Consider the following 22,979-nt stretch of genomic DNA (forward strand, 5'->3'; position numbering starts at 1 on the left):
ATTCCACCACATCTAGCTTTTAAAAACCAAAAATAATACAAGGATTTTGGAGATTGAACTCATGTCTTTGTGCTTACAAAGCAAGCACTTAACTTAGCAAGCCATAGCCCCAACCCCACTGTGCTATTTATTAAGATGTTTCTAAGCCACATGGGTACATAGTGTGCTATATTATCCATCTATTCTTCTGATCACAGACCAAGTACTCAGGAGGTGACTCTGTTGGCTTGAAAGAGATGATTTTCTGCCTCCCTATTCAACACTGTGCTCAGTGACATCATACTTGTAGCATGATATTTGTTATAGAGAGATTATTTATACTGTACAACTAAGTAAACATTACAAATTAGGGCTAAGTATTTCTAGAGATTTGACTGACTGAAATACCACTGGCTAAGACTATTAGCATAAGATATGGGAATGTCAGGGATTATCACTTAGGTCTGTAATATTTACAGCATGGTTTTCTAATTGCATATGTGCTATAAACCACAAAACCAATACAAATTAACATCACTGTTGTATTAATTATGAACTGCCACATACCTTGAAATATAGTGGCCTAAAACAATAAATACTAACAATAAATATTAACAGATAAATATTAACAGATTAATAAAACAATAAATACTATATATTAACAGATTTCTGGGCCATGATTTAGGGTTAAATTTAACTGAATAGTTCTGACTTATAGAGGTGAGCATTTCAGCATGTGCCTGTAATTCCAACACATGGGAGGCACAGAGAAAGAGAGAGAATTATAAGTTAAAGTTAAACCTGGTAGGGTGTATAGTAAGACTCCAATTAAAAGAAGAAATAAAAACAATAAACAAACAAAAATGTGTCTAATGAAATTATGGGAAAGACAGTAGCTGGGATTCCAATTATCTGAGGAGTTAGCTCATGCACAGGGACTGAAAATTTGTGTTATTTGGGAACATAATAGGTCCTGATCATTTGGACAGTAGCAGTGAGCTGTCACAGTGATCTTTCTTTACTGTCAGTGATCCAAGGGAACAAGGGAAAAGCTGCAGTGTCTCCCATGACTTAGCTTCAAAAGTCAATTTCTGCCATTTGCCCAATATACTTTTTTTTTTTTTACACATTACCTGTTCAGTGAAGGAGAAGATGACATGTGGTCATGGGCCCCAGGGATGAGAATCCCTGGGGAGATGTTGAAGGCTGGTACCATGAGTACATCAAGATACTGTGATTTGTCCATCCAGCGGGTGTGTTAACAAACCCTATAGCCACCTGCTTGGTATCTATAGCAAACAGTTTTCTTTTTCTAAGCAATAAAGCAGGTTGGCTGTTTGCAAGACAAACAAATGATAGTGTCTGCTACACCATTATACACTCCCAGACAAGAAGCTGTTCTTGTTCTCAGCAGACAATTGGCCTCTACATGTTTTCTCCCATCTTATTAGCAGGATTAAATCACTCTTGTGTCTTCTATGCTTGTTTGGCACAAGGCAACTTTGTGTCTGTAATTGAATAGACAGCCTTTTCATGGGGGTGGGGCTGGAGCCCAGAATGCATCTCTGGGCAGTGAGTAAGAGGAAAACAGAAACTGACATGGAGAATAGGATTAGTTTATTTGGCTCTGAGGGGTAATGACAGAGGATGCCTCTAGCTCATTTGTTCTGATCCCAGGTGCATAACTCTGAAGCTTCTGGATCTGAGCCTGGGCTGAAAGAGAATGTGTGTAACTGATCCAAACCCCTCCTTTTGGAAGTGTTTGAAACATTTCCAGTGAAGAACAAGAAGAGAGGGAGATTTTTTATAACACATCATTTTTTATGATACTCAATATATAGTGCCCTCAAAATATAAACAGCAGAGGTGAGTTCCAAGGAAGATATTGCTTTGACATTCCAGACTGCTTGTCATTCAAATTTTTAGCCTGAAAGTTCAAAGAAAGCAGCTGATAAGTCTTTGTCTCATAAAAGAGGTTAGATAAATAAGATTCTACACACTCTCTTTTACTCCATTTAAAAGCAATGGACTTACAAGGGGCACATATACTCCCCTCCTAACTGAGGTAGCTGTCTGTCAAAATACACTAAATGCAGATTTTCTTATTTATATGATCAATTGTGCTGTCTACTTGTATATGTGTTTTATGTAGAAAAGCACACCAGTACAAGGCATGTCAGACACAACAGCTATTTGTGATGAGATCCCTAATCAGCCAGGTTAAAGAACTGTTTATACAGAGATGTTTGGCTATCTATAAAGTACATAGCAGAACACTTTCTTGTTACCATGGGGAAAGAAGTGAAAGATAGAGGATGGATGGCAGTATTGTGGGGGAGAATCATATGTGAGTCTTTGAGAAAGTATCAGATGACCATCTCTGCCCATTTGAAGCATGGTCTCCCCTTTTTCCTCTTAGGAACTCTTAGGTGTATTCTTGTAAGATACCTGCAATAAACAGGGTTCACTGAGAGAAGCAGAATATTAGGATCTTGACTTTACATAGGCTGGCACGGTGTTTAACCAACCTTGCACACTGGCTAAATTGTCTCAATGAGGCTGTCACATTTGTCCTTGGGGCTGAAACTTAAAGTCATTTTAAGGCATGTGGGAAAGAGAAGGGAACAGGAGGGGGAGAGAAGACATATTGGGCGAGGAGAAGAGAGGTGTGTAGAGAAGATGGATGAAAACGTGCACAAATGTGATGAGCCAAGTCCAGAGGTGAGCTGGAATGTACCTAGGACTGTTGTAGCACTGCCTCCCAGTGTGAATATATTGTGTTTCATAGGAAAAGCTGGACCCTTCCTTGTGGAGTTAAGTATGCTCCTTCCCCATGTGTAGAAGCTGGAGTAGAATTCTGGAGAGGACGAAGTTGCTGCAGGATGGTTAGCGTTCTATATCAGCAAAATGGACCAGCAGGTAAATGACAGAGTGTAGGAACTTTCTGGTGCTTATTTCATTTCTTCCTTCCAAATGCCTCACAAATAGTATGTTGTGGCCAACCCTACTGGAAACAAGCAAGGAAAGGATTCTAGGAAACATTTTATTTTTGGCAAGTCAACAAGAGATAAAGCTGGTACACTGTGCCGCAGACTAGAATTCCTTGTCTACAGCCTTGTTCTCCATCTTCCTGTTGTCTGCCCATAAATTTGAATATTTTAGCATAGAATATGTGGGACGTTTATATTCTTGATCAATTACCAATGATCTTTATGTGCACAGCATCTTGTCATAATTTCCCTTATGGTCCATCTGCAAGGTCTAGGTATAATGCCCTGTCTGACACATCCTTCAATCCAGGTTGCATTTTCCTGAATTCTACAGTGTTCTTTGGCTTCACCATAATTAGTGGACTGCAGGCTTCTTGGCTTTCAACAAACATACAAAACCCTCTTTTCCCAAATATTTTATTTATGTGTTTGTATGCATGAGTGTTTGTGTGGATGCATGCACACAGGTCAAAAGGAGGCTTTGAATTCCTGGAAGCTGGAGTTACAGGAATCTCTTAACTGTCCCACACGGGTGGTAGGATTCAAACTCTAGTCCTCATGACTTAGTAGAAAATTCTCTTAACTCATGAGCCATCTCCCCAGTCCTTCTTTTTTTTTCTGTTTATATTTTTATTTATTGTATACTATGTCTATGGGTGTTTCCCTTGCAAATATACATGTATATCATATGTATGCCTGGTGCCCGTAGAGTCCAGATGAAGGGTGCAGATTCCCTGGAACTGGAATGATTGTGGTTAATTACCATATTGGTGTAGGGACTCAAACCACAGCCCTCTGTTATATGGACATAAACCATCTCTATTAAACACTTTACTGGTTTATATAGATATACAGATAAAATAATAGATTCACACAATCCTGAAAACTACTACAGATCTTCTGTGCATTCGGACAGATTTTCTTCATTAGTAATGTTTTGTTATATCACAGTATCTCAACACTGATATAATTACCTGATCTTATCTGATTTTTGCTGTACTTGTCCTAATTTGCACATTGTTGTATAGCATCACTGTGCAGATTCATATGTTCTCCAGCATCATAAAGATGCCCTTTGTCTGTTTACAGATCCATCCTTCTTGTTCCAATTCTATCTCTATCCCTAACTCTGAACAATTACCACCTTGACCCGTGTATCTAAAATATTGTCATTTGAGAATCACTGTATAAGTGGAAGCATAAAGCATGTAGCTTTCCATGGCACAGTTTTTCCACTCATGGCAATCCTCTGAAGCGTCATCCAGGTGGCTGTGTATACCAACAGCTTATTCTTCTCTCTATTGTTTGTGTGTGGGGGGGGTGAGTATAGTGTATATGTGCATGTGCATTTCTATGTGTAGGTGCATACGTGTATGTGTGTGCATGTGTGCACATGCATGTGAACCCAGAGTGTGGGTATTCTCTTCAGTCATTCTTCACTTTTTTTGAGACAAGGTGTCCGCTAAACCTAGATCTCATTGACCAACCTGTTTATCTGTTGTACTCCATGGAATTGTCCAGCTCTGCCTCTCAGTGCTGGGGTTGCACAGATATGGGCTCAGACTGTTGGGAATCTGAGCTCAAGTCCTCATGCTTGACTTGGAAACACTTTCTTGACTGAGATTTCTCCCTAGCCCCCATTTCTCTATTATTGAAGAGTCTACCATACACGTATATGACACCATATTTTTTACTTATTCTACCTGTAAAAGACTGCTGTGTGGTGATTATCGTCTAGAGATATTGCAAGAATGGAGTTAGCTATAAATGTGTGTGTGTGTGTGTGTGTGTGTGTGTGTGTGTACAGAAGTCTCTGAAGTATCTCTGGGATAAATATCAAGGAGTGTGGTTACTAGGTGGGATGGTGGTTGCACATTACATTTTTAATGCAGTTTTCTGGCTCTATTTAGGCATAATTAAAGCATGCACATGAGCCGTCTATTCATTTCCTTCACTGTGAAGACTGGTGGTGGAATCAGTGACCGGCAGCCAGCTGTGTGCTCTTTGCAGGGTTGGGGAGTGCTTTGTGGTTCTTGAAGGAAGCACTGTGAATGAGCTCAGCTCTGTAAGACCTGCTGCACATCAGGGGCACTTACAGCCCCTTGGCACTGAGGGCGGGATGTTCTGAAAGTCACCATGCAGCGTGTGCTTTGCTAACCTTTTTGCTCTCATAACCAATACCAGCATCACTTTCGTTGACTATTCTCCAAACCCTGTTCTCCATGCCTCTTGATTTTGGCCAGTTAACACTTAACTTTAAAACAAAACAAAACTCTGTATTGATTCTTTGTGAATCTCACATTACGCACCCCAGTTCCACTTGCAACCCCATCCCTCTATATCCACCCTCTGCCCTTGCAAACATCACCCCAAGAAAACAAAAAATATAAAATAAAAATAAACCATCTCGCCTTGAAAGCTGTAGTGTGTCAGGGTGTGTCACACAGTGTACCCTTTTGCCTAAACAGTTTTACTTGAAAATCTTCATTGCCATGAGTCATTGTTCTGTTTCAAAGACTCTGGTTTCTATTACACTATTAATATCAGATGCTTCCAGGGACTTCTTTGGGATATCCAATTCTGCAGCTTTGGTTCTGCAGGACCAGCCCTTTCATGTGCTCCAGCAGTTCATGCATGGGATAAATGTTGCAGTAAGCCAACTCATAGCCCTGGATCTGAGCTTGTGTAGTAGCTGAGTTGGTCAACCCACCAGCTCTCCTGCACTGCCCCAGTGAAGACAGCTCTCCCACATGCCTACCACCAGGGCCATTGCTCCCATGCTGCCCAGGCCAGGGACAGAGCCAACTCTCCCACCTGCCACAGGTGGTAAGGGGTGGGACTATCATTCCTGTATCCCACCAAAACCAGCTCTACTGTGCTGCCAAATCGAGGTGATGTATGGGGTACTCTCCAGAGTGCTGTAGCCAGCAAGAGGCTGGGCCAGCCAGCTCTTTGGTCTTATGCCCTTAGGGCCAGCCTCCCGAGCTTCCCAGGCAAGGGTCAGGGTCAGCTCTGCTCAGCCCTCAGACATCAACATGGCCCCAGGTGGCATACCTGGACTGTCTGCATGGCCTTTGGTGTTAACATGAGCCATGGATATAGACACATACTGTAAGACCAGGGATGCAGACATAGTTCTCTGTGGCATGTGGGCCAGGATAATACCATGGCATCAGGTGGCTGCCTCCTCGCATCAGGCTTTCTTGGCACCCTCCTGGCTCCAGTTCTGTCTCTTGTCATTGTGGCCACACTGTTCCTCTGTTTTCTTCTCTTTCTCTCCCATCTTTCCACCACACTTGCTTATCTTAGTGGTGCCTGGCCCAACTAAAAAGCTATCACCAATTAACAGCCACTCAGAAAGGAAATGTTAGTTTCCCTAAGAGAATATCACTGGGAATTCAATCCTCACTTCCAGTCAGGCCCCATGCCCAGTAGTAGATGTCCAGCACTAAATGAACTCAAAGGTACTTTGGGAATTTTTTTTTTTTTTTTTTGGTCTCATATTGCTTTGTTTGGGCTTTATTTTGTTTTAACCTTACTGTCATTTTGCTTGTATTTTATGGGTTTCAATTTTGAGTGAGTGAGTGTGTGTGTGTGTGTGTGTGTGTGTGTGTGTGATGTTTCTTGTGCTTTTTAATAGTTTCTCTTTTTTCTTACTTTTGTCTTTTTTATTTGTCTGTTTTTTTAAGAGAGAGTGAGAAAGAAGGCTTAGAATTGCAAGGATGTAGAGGGACAGAGGGCCTAGAAGATTAGCAAGGGGAAAGTGTGATCATAATACAGTATATGAAAATAAGTTTATTTTTAATGAAAAAATAAAATAAAGAGAAAAATAAACAAAATGCAACCAAACAAAAGCATACATAATACATGAAGTCCATTTTGTGTTGACTGACTACTCCTGAGCATGGGACCTGCCCTGGAATATGGTTGATCTACCTAGTGCCCCTCCACTGGAGAAAACTGATTTTTCCTCTCCAAGCAGGTATCAACTGCAAACAGATTCTTGATTAGGAGTGGAACTTCATGTCCACTTCCCTTCTCAGTGCTGAGATTTTGGCTGGTTTGGACTTGTGCAGACCTTGTGTGTGATGATACAGTTTCTGTGAGTTCCTACGTACATCAGCCTTGTTGTGTCTGGAAGACATGGTTTCATTGACGTCATCCACCATATCTGGCCTTTACAGCCTTTCTGCCTCCTCTTTGTCATAGATCCCAGAGCCTTGACGGGAGGTTCTGGAAAAGATCACATATAAGATTAATGTCCTAATTTTAGCTTAGTGCTGGAGCACTCAGCTACACACATGGACACACACAAACACACACACAAATTAAATTAAATCACAGAAAGAAATTGAGTAAATAATATCACAATTTAAATAATGAAGTTTAGTTTGCATTGGTGTGCCAGTGATAAGACCTCCTGTTTGCCATGCACTGTACATTCCAATTCTGAAGCAATTCCTCAGCTGTCTTTCATATCTACTGATTATCAACTTAGATCTTTGCTGACAACACTCGAGTCCTGGTTTGCTTGTTTGTATCCCCATCGATATCTGGTATTGTCTCTGTTTTTTAGTCACTTGGAAGCTATATCAGATGATCCCATTGTGAAGTGATTAACTGGTACGTGCATGTCTTAGGGTTTCCATTGATGTAAAGAGACACCATGACGAAGGCAACTCTTATAAAAGACAATATTTAATTGGGGCTGGTTTACTGGTCCATTATTATGGCTCGAAGCATGACAGCATCCAGGCAGGGATGGCACTGAAAGAGTTGAGAGTTGTACGTTTTGTTCCAAAGACAAACAAGAAAAGCATCCTCAAGCAGCTAGGAGGGAGCTCTTGAAGCTCAGCTCCGCAGTGACACATTTCCTCCAACCAGGCCACACCTACTCCAACAAAGCCACACCTCCCAATAGTGCCACTCCTTGGACCGAGCATATTCTAACCACCATAGTGTGGGAGCCTGATGAAGTCAGAAGATGCATTGGATCCTCTGGACATGGCTACAGAGAGTCATGAGCTGCCATGTGGGTGCTGAGAATAAAACCCAGGTCCTCAGAAAAAATAAGTTCTCTTATTCAGAGCTATCTCTCTGATCTAATTAGCATATTCTTAATGGCTAATGTCTCCTTTGAGTGTTTACTCATCATTGTCCACATTTGTGTGGATAATGTGAATTAATACCCTCAAAAATGTGAATGAGACACAGGTTGTCTCTGGTCATTTTCTCTACTCAAAGGGCTATTTTACCTGACATTCCCTTTCCTTTGCTTAATAATTTCTCTACCTTCTCCATTCTACTACAGAACTATGTCCTTTTTGATTACTATATTTTTTGTTATAAAATTTATGCTTTTTAATAAAATTCTTTTGGCTGCATTTTTGATTCTTCTCATTTGTTTGGGTGTGTTCAGAATTTCTTGTTAAATCTTTTGAAAATTTATCTGCAGGGTGTGTGTGTGTGGGTGTGTGTGTGTGTGTGTGTGTGTGTGTGTGCGCGTACATGCATGCACATACATACCATAGCATAGGTCAGAGAACAACTTTGTGGTGTAAGTTCTCTCCCAATTTTATGTGAATTCTAGGGAACAGACTCATGTCATCAATCTTATGAAGCAAGCATCTTTACCAGCTGAGCCATTTCACTAGCTCTTAAGTTGTTGTGAAAGTCAACAGGGAATGGTGGGGTGGGTGGCCATGCTTATAATTTCTACAGGAAAAAGGCTGAGGCAAAAGGATTATTGCAAGCTTGAGGCCATCTTGGGATTCTACAAAGTGAGACACTGTCTCAGTTTAAAAAACAAATCATTGCTATGTTAAAATTATTCATTAGATGATTCATCTTTTTTCTTCCCTTGGCATTGGTCACTATTGACTGTGGTTTTTCATTTGGAGTTCATCACAAGGTGTGTAGTTTCCACTTAAATCCTGGATATTTTTATGTAATATGTCTCTGGGTCTCCCTTATGTCTTCTGTCTCAGCTGGCTCTCCTTTGCATTGCTCTGACCAGAGACAATGGCAATGCCCCATTGCTTCCAGGTGGAATTCTGGGTTCTCTACCCTCTAGCATTCTGGTGATGTGAGGGAAGGCCTCTCATTACTGCCAAGTAGAAATGGCAAGTCATTGTCCATGGTCTCTGCTTACAATCTGAGGTGTGTTCATTACTGGTTGTCAAGAATGAAATCCTCAGTTCATGCTTGAGTTTGCCTAGCACCATCTCATCAGGGCTTTCCATGCCTCGTTACAGCCTCAAAAGTAGAAGTCTGGGCTCCCCATCCAGTCTTTGATAGTGTAAGCAGGGCTGCAAGCCACAGCCTATTACTTGATGTTTGGCTGATGTAGCCTTTTTGAAACAGGATGTCAGGTACCCCACTAACCTCAAACTTGGTATCTAGCTGAGGATGACCTTGAACTAGAATTTATGATCCTTTTGCCTCAAACTTGGGATTACAGGCATGCACCACCAAGCCTGGTTTATGAAGAACTGAGGTTGAACCCAGGGCCTTGTGCATGCCAGGCAAGCACTTTAGTTAAGAATTGACCAAGTCCCAGACCCAAGTGCAGCTTTTATCTGAAAGTTTTTTGCCTTAATGTTGTTTCTTTCTCTTTCTTTGATTCAAGACACCAGGCTCTTACTATGGCTTGATTTTTTTTTTTCTGTATTTATATTGAGGATTTTGAATAGAATAGTAGAAATTTGTTCTTTCCAAATTTGTGGTCCATGAGGCAAAGGACTCTCAGGGCAGCCACTACTGTGTCACTCCTTTGTGCTAAGGCCTCTGAGCAGCCTACCTACTCTCTGGCATCCAGTCTTCCTATGTTTATATACATAAGCTCTAGAGTTTTCCATTGTATTTAGGAGTAGGAATAAACAACAGTGAACCTATTCCCATTTTCCTGGAAGTGGCTCTCACTGTGGTTTTAGACAGCATGTCTCTGATGCCTAATAGCATCTCAAGTGTCTCTATGCCATTTGCAATGCTCTACATTAGAATTCAACTAGTGTTTCAAATCCCTATTCTTCTCAACTTTCTGGTCATCTTATATCTTGCTAACTGTACAGTTGTTTCTTGAGATCTCTTCCACATTCTGCCTCTAGTCTCATGCACTCCTCCAAGCCTGCATTTCCTAGTCCTCTGTCCTGCATGGCTGGGGTGGGGGGAGCTGCAGGGGCAGCTCAGTATGGTCTGTCTCCTCCTCTCAGAATGCTGCACTGTTTATCATTCGTGTCTTTCTCGTTTATTCAACTGATCCTACTCAATAAATCTGTCCAGTTAAACTTGCCTCTGTCACCTGTTAAACAGAAGCACGTAGAACTTCCCACCAATCTTCAGATATCTTACTTATTTCTTCCCAAACATAGTTTTTACTTGTTTTGTTTCAAGTCTGGCTTCTATTGTTTCTCCTCACTGACACCAATCTAGCCTTGGGTTGCTGATGGCCACCAACCCAGTCAGTGAATTCAGTGAGTATTTTTCAAACCTTGTCTTTGTTGACTTTTCTCTTCTTGGAATATCCTCTTTTGTTTATACCCAAACAGCCTCTTTCTAGGCTTTTCCCCCTCTACTCCAGATAAGTCTTTGTTTCCTTGGGAGTCCCCTTTCCAGGATGGTAAGAACATTGCAGTTCTTAAGACTCAGCCCAATCTCCTGTTTCTTCTATAACATTTCTTTTAAAAAATTGAACGCAGTACTACAGATATGCTAATCGACTCTATAGCAAAGACTGTATCCTTCCCACCAGGTTTCTCTGAGTTCTGACTTTGGTATTAAACTGCTTTCCCAACACCCCCTCTTGACTGTCACAAAGATACATCAGCTGCACTAAAACAGGACTGTGGTCACATTCCTCTCCTGCAAACCTCATCCCTTCCAGCCTTCTTCTCATTTCCAACATCACAGAACAAGCTACCATTGTCCTGGGTGTCAATAATAGCCTCTAACTGTTTTCAGTGTACTCACTCTGCCTACCAAAGACTGTACTTTGGGCCAGAATGTCAAAATATATTTTGGATTCCAGCAGCTTCTGTGCCATCCAGATGTGCCTACTACTAAAAGTCAAATTTTACCTGGCCTACAAGGCTTCTTGGTCTTACCTCTGTCCTGTCTTGGGACAAACTATTTACTCTTATTTATTACATAAGCCCTCATGACTTTCTTTTTTTTTAATTCACTTTACACCCCAATCACAGCCCCCTTTGCTCCTCTCTTCCCAGTCCTATCCTGTCTTAGTGGGGGTTTCATTACTGTGGACAGACATCATGACCAAGACAACTCTTATAAAGGACAACATTTAATTGGGGCTGATTTACAAGTTCAGAGGTTTAGTCTGTTATTGTCATGGTGGGGAGTACTGCAGCATCCAGGCAGGCATAGTGCTGGAGGAGCTGAGAGTTCTATATCTTGCTCTGAAAGCAGCCAGAAGAGGACTGTCTCTTTCAGACAGCTAGAAGTAGGGTCTCAAAGCCCATCCCCACATCGGCATACTCCCTCCAACAAGGCCACACTTCCTAATAGTGCCACTCCACTCCGTGAGCCAAGCATATTCAAACCACCAAGCACACTTATAATTCCTCCCCTCATTACCCTTCCCCTTGGGTACCACCCTACCTTGAGCACCTAGTCTCAATAGGACTAGGCATATCCTCTCCCACTGGCCCTCATGACTTTCAACCATACCTATACTCTCATCTCAAAAACTCGAAAACTAAAGGGATTTGGGTTTTCCAGCATCAGCAATACAGAGTGCAGCGCACCAGAGGAAAGCCACCTCCCATCTTAGAGATAACTGTTCCGTACTGTAGACTTTCCAGAACAACTCACTTTCAATGTTGTCCCTATCTATGGCGTTCTTGGATGCTTCCTCCACGGCTCTTCTGTTCTTTCTGTTTCTTTCACCCATTCAGATCTGTGGGAAACTTAAGGAATCTTGGTGTTGGGCATGGCTTCCCTGTCAGTGTTGCTCTGAAGAGCATCATGCTGAGGTATAGTGCAAGAATGTTGAGGTGGCTGGTCATGTTGCATCCACACTCAGGAAGCAAAGAACAACAAATGTTCTCTTGTTTTTGAAGGATAATTTTTGTTAAATACAGATATCTTAGTTGACTGACTCTCTCTCTCTCTCTCTCTCTCTCTCTCTCTCTCTCTCTCTCACACACACACACACACACACACACACGAGTTTATTTTACATCACTGCTGAGGATGTTAACTCGGGTTCTCATGATTGTACAGCAGATGCTCACACCCGCTGAAGCGTAGTTCAGACTGTTTGTTGTTTATTGGTTTGTTCGTTTGTCTACTTCTTAACTCTCACCATACTTATAATGTCATTTCACTGTCTTCTGCCTGTGTGGCTTTTGTTGAAAGATTAGCAGTAACTTGCATTGAAAACAGTCCATGTGATGGACTGTTTCCTTCAATATTTGTCTTTTCCTTGACTTTGAGACATGGATTAATCTTTGTCTGGTTGGATATGCTAGTTTATGTCCTTCTTGGAGCCCATGAGGGTTTTCTAGATGTGTGTAGAGAACATTAATGCTTTTCCTAAAAGCTGGAAAATGATTGGCCATTACTTCTTCAAAGTTTTTTTTTTCCTTCCTTTCTCCTTCTTGGATGATAATAGTGTGTATACTTCCATGCTTGATGGTGTTTCAGAACACTCAACCTTTTTATTTGTGTTCTTCATTCTAACAAACATCCAATGACCTATCTTTAGGTTTACCAGGCTTCTTTTTCTTGATGTTTTATATTCATAGACACTTTAGAAAAAAATTCTTTTAACTTCAGAATTTCTGTTTCACTCTTTTTATAACTTCTCCTTATTGGTATTATAAACCTGATAAATCATTAGTTTCACAGTTTGTGTCAGCTGTTTAGATGATTTCTTTTAGTTTTTTAAATATTTGTACTTAGAAGATTTAAAGGTTTTTGCTTTGTAAGTTTGATGCCTGGGATTTCTTTACACACCTTTCCTGCATGTAAGATGTATATTCTATTTTCTTTCACACCTCATGGGGTTTTATCAGTTTGCTTTGAGTTTTGTTTTTTTCTTAAAATTTACTAATTTTCTTGAATCAAGACATACAATTGTTGAAAGCTCTTGGTTAATTTCCAGATATGAATGATTATATATATATATATATATATATATATATATATATATATATTATATAATATATCATATATATGATTGTATGTATGTATGTACATGTCTGTGTAATATGTATATGGGGATTGCACATGTGAAACTTAGAAAACAATCTTGGGTGCTGGTCTTGGCCTTCTACCTTATTTGAAGGCAGGCTCTTATTGGTGGCTGCTGTTGCATGCTGACCCACTGAATTCTGTTGCATTTTCCCATGTTTGCTTTGCATCACTTCATTTTGCCACTGCAATGCTGGCATCATGGGCATACACTACTGCATCCAGCTCTTATGTCATTCTGAGGATCCGAACTCAGGCCTTTACACTTGCAAAAGAATCTCTGACCCACTGAGCTATCTACACAGTCTAAATTTTGTTAATGGTGTGTGTGCGTGTGTGTGTGTGTGTGTGTGTGTGTGTGTCTGTGTGTGTGTGTAGAATCTCTCACCCACTGAGCTATCTACACAGTGTAAATTTTGTTAATGTAGTGTGTGTGTATGTGTGTGTCTGTGTGTGTGTGTGTAGAATCTCTCACCTACTGAGCTATCTACACAGTCTAAATTTTGTTAATGTAGTGTGTGTGTATGTGTGTGTGTGTAGAATCTCTCACCTACTGAGCTATCTACACAGTCTAAATTGTGTTAATGTAGTGTGTGTGTATGTGTGTAGAATCTCTCACCTACTGAGCTATCTACACAGTCTAAATTGTGTTAATGTAGTGTGTGTGTATGTGTGTGTGTGTAGAATCTCTCACCCACTGAGCTATCTACACAGTGTAAATTTTGTTAATGTAGTGTGTGTGTGTGTGTGTGTGTGTGTGTAATCTCTCACCCACTGAGCTATCTACACAGTGTAAATTTTGTTAATGTAGTGTGTGTGTGTGTGTGTGTATGTTTGTTTGTGGAATCTCTCACCCACTGAGCTATCTATACAGTGTAAATTTTGTTAATGTAGTGTGTGAATGGATGGATGGATCAAACAACTTATGAGCATGAGTTTTCTCCTTCCACTTTGGAGGCTTTGGGGATTAAACTCAAGGGCATCAGGCTTGGCAACATGCACTTTTACTGGCTTTAAATTCATTGGAATCTTTAAGCCTCTGAATAATACTGGATCATGCTATAATGACACTAAGTCTTACTATCTACACTGCACACTGAGAAAACAGAGGACCTGAGTGATCATAAGAACTTCCATAGGGTAGCCTACCAAGAAGTGACACTGTTGTGACAGAGTTCTTTTTGAGGGTCCAAAGTTTGGTTTTGGTTGTCGTTTTAGTTTTAGATAATGAGATAGAAAGAGCCTCATGTAGCCTAAGCTTGCCTTGAACTCACTATGTTTCCAAAGGTGATCTCAAACTTCCAGTGCTCCCAGCTCCATTCCCAAGTGGTGGGATTACAGGTGTGTGCCAGCATGCTCTGTTTACTCTGCCCTTCTTTCCTGACTGTGGGGAGTCCTTTTAAAATCACTTCCTGTTTAACATGAACAAGGGTCTGGAAAATGTACCCACCACCACCAACTGATGTGGTGCTTGGGACTGAGCCCAGGTCTTTGCACCTTCCTAGCCCTTTGATATTGTTAACCTCTCTTTAGAAGTCAGTATTCTCACTGTTTTATATATAACAGAAGCTATTACTCCTTCACCTACACTAATCTCATGGCAGTCTGAATTTTCTCCTGTTACAGCACTTGCAGCCAATGGCGGTGCATGCCTTGTCCTCTTCCCCTGCTAAGTTACGAATTTTCACCTCCTTATTCTCCCCTTCTAGAGCAAAACAATGAGCTTAGAAAATACCAGGCTGTTGTTGAAGGAATAAGGAATTAAATCTTCAGTGAAGGATGGAGACATCAAATGAAACAAACAAACAAACAAAAAAGTGTATGTTGTCTGTAATGCCATTGGGAAACAATTCCAGACTTCCGTCAAGCAAAAGGCCCTGCGAGCTCCCAGGATCAGGTGCTGGGAAAGCAGGCTTATCTCGTACCTTATTTTGATAACAGAAGCTAGGTTTCCACCTCTCAAAAAGGCTTCCTTTCTGATATTTTAAAACAATGGACCTAATCAAAAGCATCATTAGATAAATAAAAACACAGCTCAGAAAATCTTGCTGACTTTCCCAGAGTCAGGAAGGAAGTAGCCATGTAGGTATTTGTCATGACAGGGAGTCCAAGGTTCCTGCCACCTCACCTGCCACCTCAGTGCCTTCTGAAGCACCTGCATATGATATCTCAGCACGTATTGACTTGAGTCACGGGTTCTTCTTGTTTGTGGACATCTTGTACCCAAGATATCTGAACATAGATATTTGACTCTTCACTACCTGGGTACTGGATTTAGGATCAAGAGGGTGAGTTTCACACGCAGGCTCTCATGTGAACAGAGCTATTGTTTCACCACAGCCTGGGCCCTCTTTTCTCTGGATCTTCTTCCCGTCTGCTTGTCTGCTTTGGGAGTGACTAAAACAAAATATATGAAAGGTAGTTTTCATTTTAATTTCCTTCCACTTACCTGTTCACCAATCCTCACTCGTGGCCCTGTTTTGTTTAGACAATTGCTGCAGTAGCCCTCTTACCACGAGGTCATCCTCAGACTGATCCCTGATCTATCAGAGAGAGACTGTGCCAGTGGCTGGAAGTTTACACTCTGTCCCACACCTACAGGACACTCTGTGGTATGGATGAGCCAACCCAAAATACCATCTTCATTTCTCAATATTTCTCAGTGTTTACTGGATACAGGTACTTGACAAGGCTAGTGTTTTTGTCTTGCTCCACACCAAATTTTCTTCATCATAGCATACAATCCCCTTAAAAACCTATGTGCCATCTTTTGTTCTCTCAGGCCGTCAAATACAGTGTACATGTGGAAATTCTAATTTTCTTCTCAGTATCTGTGTTGCCCTCACCCACTCCTCACTACCTGGAGGAGCATTTGGTCAGGTTGGCCAAAGCCTTAGACCCAAGCAAATTAAGAAAGTCTTCAGGTTATGTCAGTTTCCAAAGTGTTCCTACAAGGTTACCTCCACAGACAGCCTCTCTGCAGGTACTATGTAGGGAGGTATAAAAATCAGAAATCTGGACTTCATTCTTTCTAAAATTTGTTTTCATTTTCTTCATACATACTTTCATGTAGCTTCCAAGCTGCTCTCTAACTTGTCACTCTGAGTGATGGTGGCACCATGCCATAGGGCAGGGGACCTAGATGTAAGGACTGAAATGAAGATAGCAGGCTAGCTGCCAGAGAAAGGTCCTCTCTCTGTGCTTTCTGGCTGCAGAGACGGGAGCTGCTGTGTAATGCAATGGCGGACTGAACCATTGTATCCAACAGACTGAAACATTGTATCCATGAGCCACAAGACGTCTTTCCTCCCTAATGGCTTTTTTTTTTTCCTCAAGAGCTTTCTTCTGTAACAAAAAACTAATAGTAGCATTAAAATTAATAAAAAACTGTTCAAATCACTCTTCTCACAAAATATCTTTTGAAAATCATATTGAAAAATCTGCTCACATCTTACTGTGATAACACACACACACACACACACACACACACACACACACACACACACACACCTCCTCTGATACCTAGGCAGCAGCACCTCTGGCCTCGCCTACAGCAACTTGCCCTGTTCTTCTTGTCAACAGTCTTACCTACACTGCAGGCCCTGACCATGGCAGCCAAAGTATCAGCTACTGGTTATTTTCTGATTTAAATCATTCAAAGTCTTTAACTGTTCTCAAAATAAGACCCACTTATGAAATCTTGTGTGAAGGTGCATGCTATCCCAGCACTGAGAGAGGCTGAGGTAGGAGAGTGGATTGTTTGAGGCCAAGCTGAGCTTCTTAGGGAGTTTTAGGATAACCTGGAAATACAAAGCGAAAACAAATAGCTTCATTATTCTTCTCCTCTATTTTAACCTTCAGCTTTGACAGACGAATATATCCTAAGCTTCTTATTCCTTCTCTGGCCCTGCCTTAATTTCTTGAGCTGCTGGTTTGTTCATTTCCCACTTGCTGCTGTTCCTTCAGCTGGAACATTTATCCCACTGCTCCTGACCTAGCATCTCTCATTCTGTAAGTTATTGCTCAAGTGTCGTCTTCTAAAAATTGTCATTTCTGACCGCCCTTCCTGATTACTTTTGGTCCTCTGGAGTATTTCTCTCCATTGATAATGATCACTCCCATTATTTCTTCTTGTCAATAGACTGTAAACCAGAAGGATGTTGTGTACCTAAATTGTCTTCTTGATTTCAAGCTAGTCTCAGTAAATATTTGTTGAGTTGTTAAATACTTTTGAATGCTTCAAAAGTGACCTGCAGTGGTAAACCCTGTAGCCAAGTTCTCAGAAAGGCAGCCAGTGCCTGGGGTAGGGTCTACAGTGTGAGTCCAGCTATGGAGTTAGACCCATTGGTCCCAGTCATCTTGTAGGTGAGAGAGACTGATGTTAGTCTCTAGCCCCTGTATCCCTAGCTTCTGGATGGCAGAGGAGCTAGGATTCTATAGTACTGATCTGGCCATGGTTTCATCAGTGTCAGCCTTACCTGAGAAGCTTTGGCTGTGCAGACTCTAGGCTCACTCCCCAACATGCCAAACCAGCTTCTGTGCTTACCAGGAACCCAGGCAATTCTTGTGCACTGTATGAGGTATGTGAGTGTATTAGTGTATAAGGTACTGCCCTTGACCAGTCTCAGCATGCTCTGCCTGTACTTGTATCCGAAAATCTCAGCCAGGAGTCAGGAGTCATGTTTCCTCTTTCCTGTGCAGTCTGCAACAGTACTTGCGTCCTCTTTATCCATCACATGATCTGGCCTTCTTATCTTCTAAATGACATCATGATGGCAAAGTAGAAAGCCTTGGACAGAGGTGGTTCCTTGTCTATGCTATGGTCTTGGAAACTTTAGAAATTAGTAAGAGGAAGATGGCCGTAAGTTATGGGACAAATGGGGATGTACAAAGAAGAAATTAACTTCTGGAGAAAGGTATGTGTGTGCACACAAACATACACCTCAGTAAAGAGCACCCTCAAAGAGATCTTACAGCAATTTCACGGTGATAGCTCACGTCTCAGGAGTGGTAGCGTCCTTAACATCCAGGAACAATGCTGACCCACACGGAAGACCTGAACATGATTGGGTCAATCTGCATATTCCATTTTGGATGAGGAGGGACTCAGGAGGTCCCACCTTTCCTGGGAAGCTTACAGCATCCAATAGCTAATGGGGAAGAGGAGAGTCATTTTCTTCAGTGCCATAGCTACAGACACATTGCCCATAGTCCAGTAAATAAACCCACAGCACCTATATGCTCATGCAGGCAACCAACAAACTGGAAGTAGGAAAAAGGCTCATTTGAAAGAAGGAAGGGTTCAGTTAGAGTGGGAAAAAATGAGAGAGGAAAATGGAAGTAAAAACATCCAAAATGTACATTATATATGTGAGAAATCATCAAAACTACATTAATAGATAAAACTGCTATATGGAATGATGTGGGATGAGCCCAGCCATCTACAGGCTGCACAGTGCTATGCTACCACTCGGGATTAAAGCACACACAAATGCCCCTGACTGTGTTCATTAAAATTCAAATCAGATTTAGGAGATTCGGGTGTCAGAGAGTCTGTTCCTGTCCCCCAAGTGAGTTTGAGCCTAGCCTAGGGACTGTCTTTTGAATTTCCAGACCCGGAGAAATTCAAATGCGCCAAGGGGAGAGTTAAGCTTTGAGGGTTTTATGAGAGTTAAGTGAGTCTGTAGATGAGATGGCTGTTGCTTGTGGTTGTCACTCAGTCGTCATAACTCTGCTGCCCCCTCTTCGGGAGCAACCAATGGTTCAGAGGGCAGTATAAGGAAGGCATCAGAAAAGGACTGGATGGAGAAAAAAACAGCATGCACTAAGTTCTCACTGTGGCCCAAGCACTGTGAAATAATATTACTTCAACGAGTCCATTTTTGTGCCTGTGGTACAGGCCCTCTTAAACTTCGTCTTGCATTTGTGAAAAGGAAATTATTTTATAATCCTTCTTAAAGTGTGGTTAGAAAAGATGCTATTCAGGATGGCAGCATTAGAAATAGGTACCACTGCCAAGACATGCAGTGGGGAGGGGATCAACATAAACAGTATGGGGGAGGGGAGATTTATCGTGAAGGAGGAGGTCAGTGGGTAGAAAATATCCAAGAGACGCACCGAGGGTAGGAGTGGATGCTGGCTAAGATGATGCTTGTTACTGTAACAATACCTGAGGTAATCAACTTAAAAATAGGAAAGGTCTGTGATGGCTCAAAGTTGTGCAGCTTTTAGCCCATGGGTGCATTGGGGCCCATACCAGAGAGCCATCATGCCAGGGGATCTGTGGTAGAGTAAAGCTGTTACCTTATGGGTAAACTTTCCTATTAGGTTCCTACCCTTAAATTTCCCACCCATGCCCTAATAACAACACAGGCTTCCGACCCACTCTTAAACATGAGTCTTTAGGGGGTATCCAAGACCTAAAATATATCACCAACTTAGATAAGGACAGAGGTCAGACACCGTCCAGAGGTTATGGAGGGTAACCCACTCAATCATCAGATATTGCGGGTGGGAGAATTTTTGCTAAACCAATTATTTAAAACTGACTGTCATAAGGGGTTTTGCAGAGTGGGCTAAAAGAAGCCTGGAGTGCCTGAGTAATCAGACTGTCATATTGACTAAGTGGAAAAACTTGGATTCTTGCCCAGGTCTTCCTGACTGTGGATTCTAAGTGCTTTCCAAGCTGCCACACTGCCTCCTACCTAGAGGGGCGAAGCTGTCACTGATGCCCAACAGCTGCGGGGGGGGGGGGGGGGGGAAAGAGCAGCTGAGCCAAAGATACAACCCACGGAGACAACAGAGGCCATTGTTCAGAGTTTGATGGGCAGAGAGAAGAACAGGTGTGTAACATTGGAGCCAAGGAACAGCTTGAGAAAGAAGCAACCAGTGACCATGACTGACAGGAAAGGGAGGTTCAGGGGCCGTGCCTTTGTTTTTCATCCAGAAGTTTCCCAGCTCTTGTTTCTTCGGAAACATTGTTTATTCTCTTTAATAAATGGCATGCAGTGCGCATGTGCACAAGCTGCTTCTCCAGGAACTGTACCAGAGCGCCCTCTAATCCAGCACTCAGTAGTTCACATTTTGTGTTTGTTCACATGTCATCTCAGCATACAGAGTTATGATCATCACCACTTGTTTTGTTTGTTATTTTTTGTTTTGTTTAGTTTTTTTTTTTTTTTTACACGAGACTTCAAAGCCAGAAATGTCCAGGGACTGTCCTAACATCCAAGTTAGACAAAGACCAGACTTCAAGTGGCTTAGCCGCACTCCTGTCCTACGTGAGAGGACTCTGAAGTTTCGCATCTAACTAGACTTTCTGCGATAGTTTTGAAGGCAGAGAAAAGGGGACTTTGTGGAGGCTGTCTGCAATCACTCCAGCCAACGTACACATAATTCTGTTTCTTTCAAGGAGAGAAATGGGATTTAAGATTCTGCGATCAAAAATAGTCAGGCTACAGGCACTTAGAACAGGTACTGAGAATAGACAAAAGAAAGCTCAGAGAAGATCCAGCAGCCTGGGCTGGGAATTCACAGGCTTCCCTCCCCCCCCCCCCCCCCAAGGCGCCACGAGGTATGTGGCCCAAGATTGTCATCATCGAGAGAGCACTGCCACCTTGTGGCAGCTTCTAGGCACTGCACACCTTCGCCTATCCATGAAGGATTCCTGCATATTAGAGCGTCGCTTACTTTTCTCTCTTTTATTGGCTAAAAGACAGGACAGATAGCGTCGCCATTTACCGAGATAGAAGACGGGAACAAGGCGTTTGTGCACGGAGAGTGAGTTTATCTCTGAACAAACTGACCAAGAATCTTTCTAGCTGCGAAAACAGAAAGCAAAACAAAACAAAACAACTCTGGGTTTCTGACAACAATGTATCAGACAGCCTAGAGTGTAGCTCAGTCCATAGAGACTCTATCTAACAGGCCTGCATCCCTGGGCTTCATCCCCAGTACAGCTAAACTGGGGCAAAAAGATCAGAAGTGCAAGGTCATCCTTAACTGCAGTGAAGAGTTCAAGACCTGGGCTACATGAGACCTTGTCTCAAGGTGTGTGTGTGTGGTGTAAAAATTAGGCCAGCAATTTGCTGGTTTCTGAGTGATTATAACTCATATCTCTTTGGCAAGGCAGGGAAAGCAATGTTTGACAACAAGGTAAGATGGGCCAAGGATATTCTTCTACTGTTTTTTAGTTCAACACTTAAAACAATGGCTCTTAGAATCTGAAGAGATCTTAGAAGACATATTTTATATCTCTTATTTTAAATATATGTTTTGAGGCCTCACCTAAAGTGAGTGTGTATGTGTGTGTGTTTCACATATATATTTATTTATAATTCAGTAGTAAGGAAGGTGGCCTAATTTTTACACACACACATCTTGAGATAAAGTATATCTCAAGATATATATGTATATATGTATCTATTATATATAAGCATATATGTATTTATACATATATATTTATATGTATATATAATATAAATGTATATATTTATACATATATGTATATATATTTATGTTGGAAGAAAACATGTGTGACACCACACCTGGCTCTCACGTTTTAAATTAAAATGATATCATTCAAACTGGAATTCTTCATGATGGCCCTGGATACTCCATGGAGCTCATTCTAAGCTCTCATTCTCCTCTGTTATTAATCTGTTTTAAATGAATTTTGATCCAAAACTATTTGTTTGCTAGTGCTATTGTAACAGAGCCCCGTAGGCCTGAGGTTCATATAGCACTCATACACCTCTTCCAGGGGTCCTAAGCCCAGAATCTGACCTCAAGTTCCTGCTAACGTTGGTGTCTAGTGAGGCCTGTGCTCTAGGAGCACAGCTGGCAGCTTTCTCTGTGTGCTCACATGGTCCTTCCTTGATGGATGAATGAGAGGAGACAAGTAGCTAGAGGCCTGGCACTGGCTGCCCCTTCTTATAAAGGGACCATTTTGTGACATAAGAGCCAGACTCTCACTTAACTCGTTTCTGTGGAGACTTTATAGCCAGGGTCGGGTTTGGGTTTTTTTTTTTCTTGTTATTGTTGTTTGAGTTTTGTTTTGTTTTGATATTGGGAGGAGATAACTGAGCCCATAACAAACATATTTTTATTTTAGAAAGATGCTTTTGATGGTCTCAGAACCTTGTGACCATATGAGTATCCACTGCGATGGAGAGAAAACTTGGGCATAGAGAGTTCTCCATCCCCAAGGGGGCAGCAGAGACAGAGGCTGGTCATGGTATAGGAATGTCTGAATGGAGCCTTTCTCTAACTGAACTAACTCAGAAGGGAAAATCCAGAAAGCATGGCAGCATTTAGGTTCTCTGGTTAAACTTCGGAATTTCCTTTTTAATCTAGAATGGGGCTGAAAGTGGAAACACATTCTAATTCTGTTGAAACACAGAGTTGAACCGTGTGACTGTGAATCTCGGATACTTACTTCATATGGAGTGAGAAAAATGGTTCGGTTTTGTGGTATGGACTTACAGAGATTGAGTGAAACTCCCCCATTGTCTTTCCAGGCCCTTTTATTACACTTATTATTGCACACACATGGATGCAGTTGTTCAGGAATTTCTACTTTGACTTCTGAGCCATTGTGAGTCCTCGGTTTTTAGGGTTTTGGGTTTTTTTTCCACTTGCAAATGCCATGGCAGAGTATAACAGCCATCTTCCTGAGGTGACTGCATTGACCCTGGCACAGGCTCATGCCACCATGTACTGTGTGTGACACACAGCAGTTGGTATGTGTGTGTGTGTGTGTGTGTGTGTGTGTGTGTGTGTGGAGGGGAAAGGTGAAGG

This window comes from Arvicanthis niloticus, chromosome 3 (assembly GCF_011762505.2).
Source record: "Arvicanthis niloticus isolate mArvNil1 chromosome 3, mArvNil1.pat.X, whole genome shotgun sequence".
Lineage (NCBI taxonomy): Eukaryota > Metazoa > Chordata > Mammalia > Rodentia > Muridae > Arvicanthis > Arvicanthis niloticus.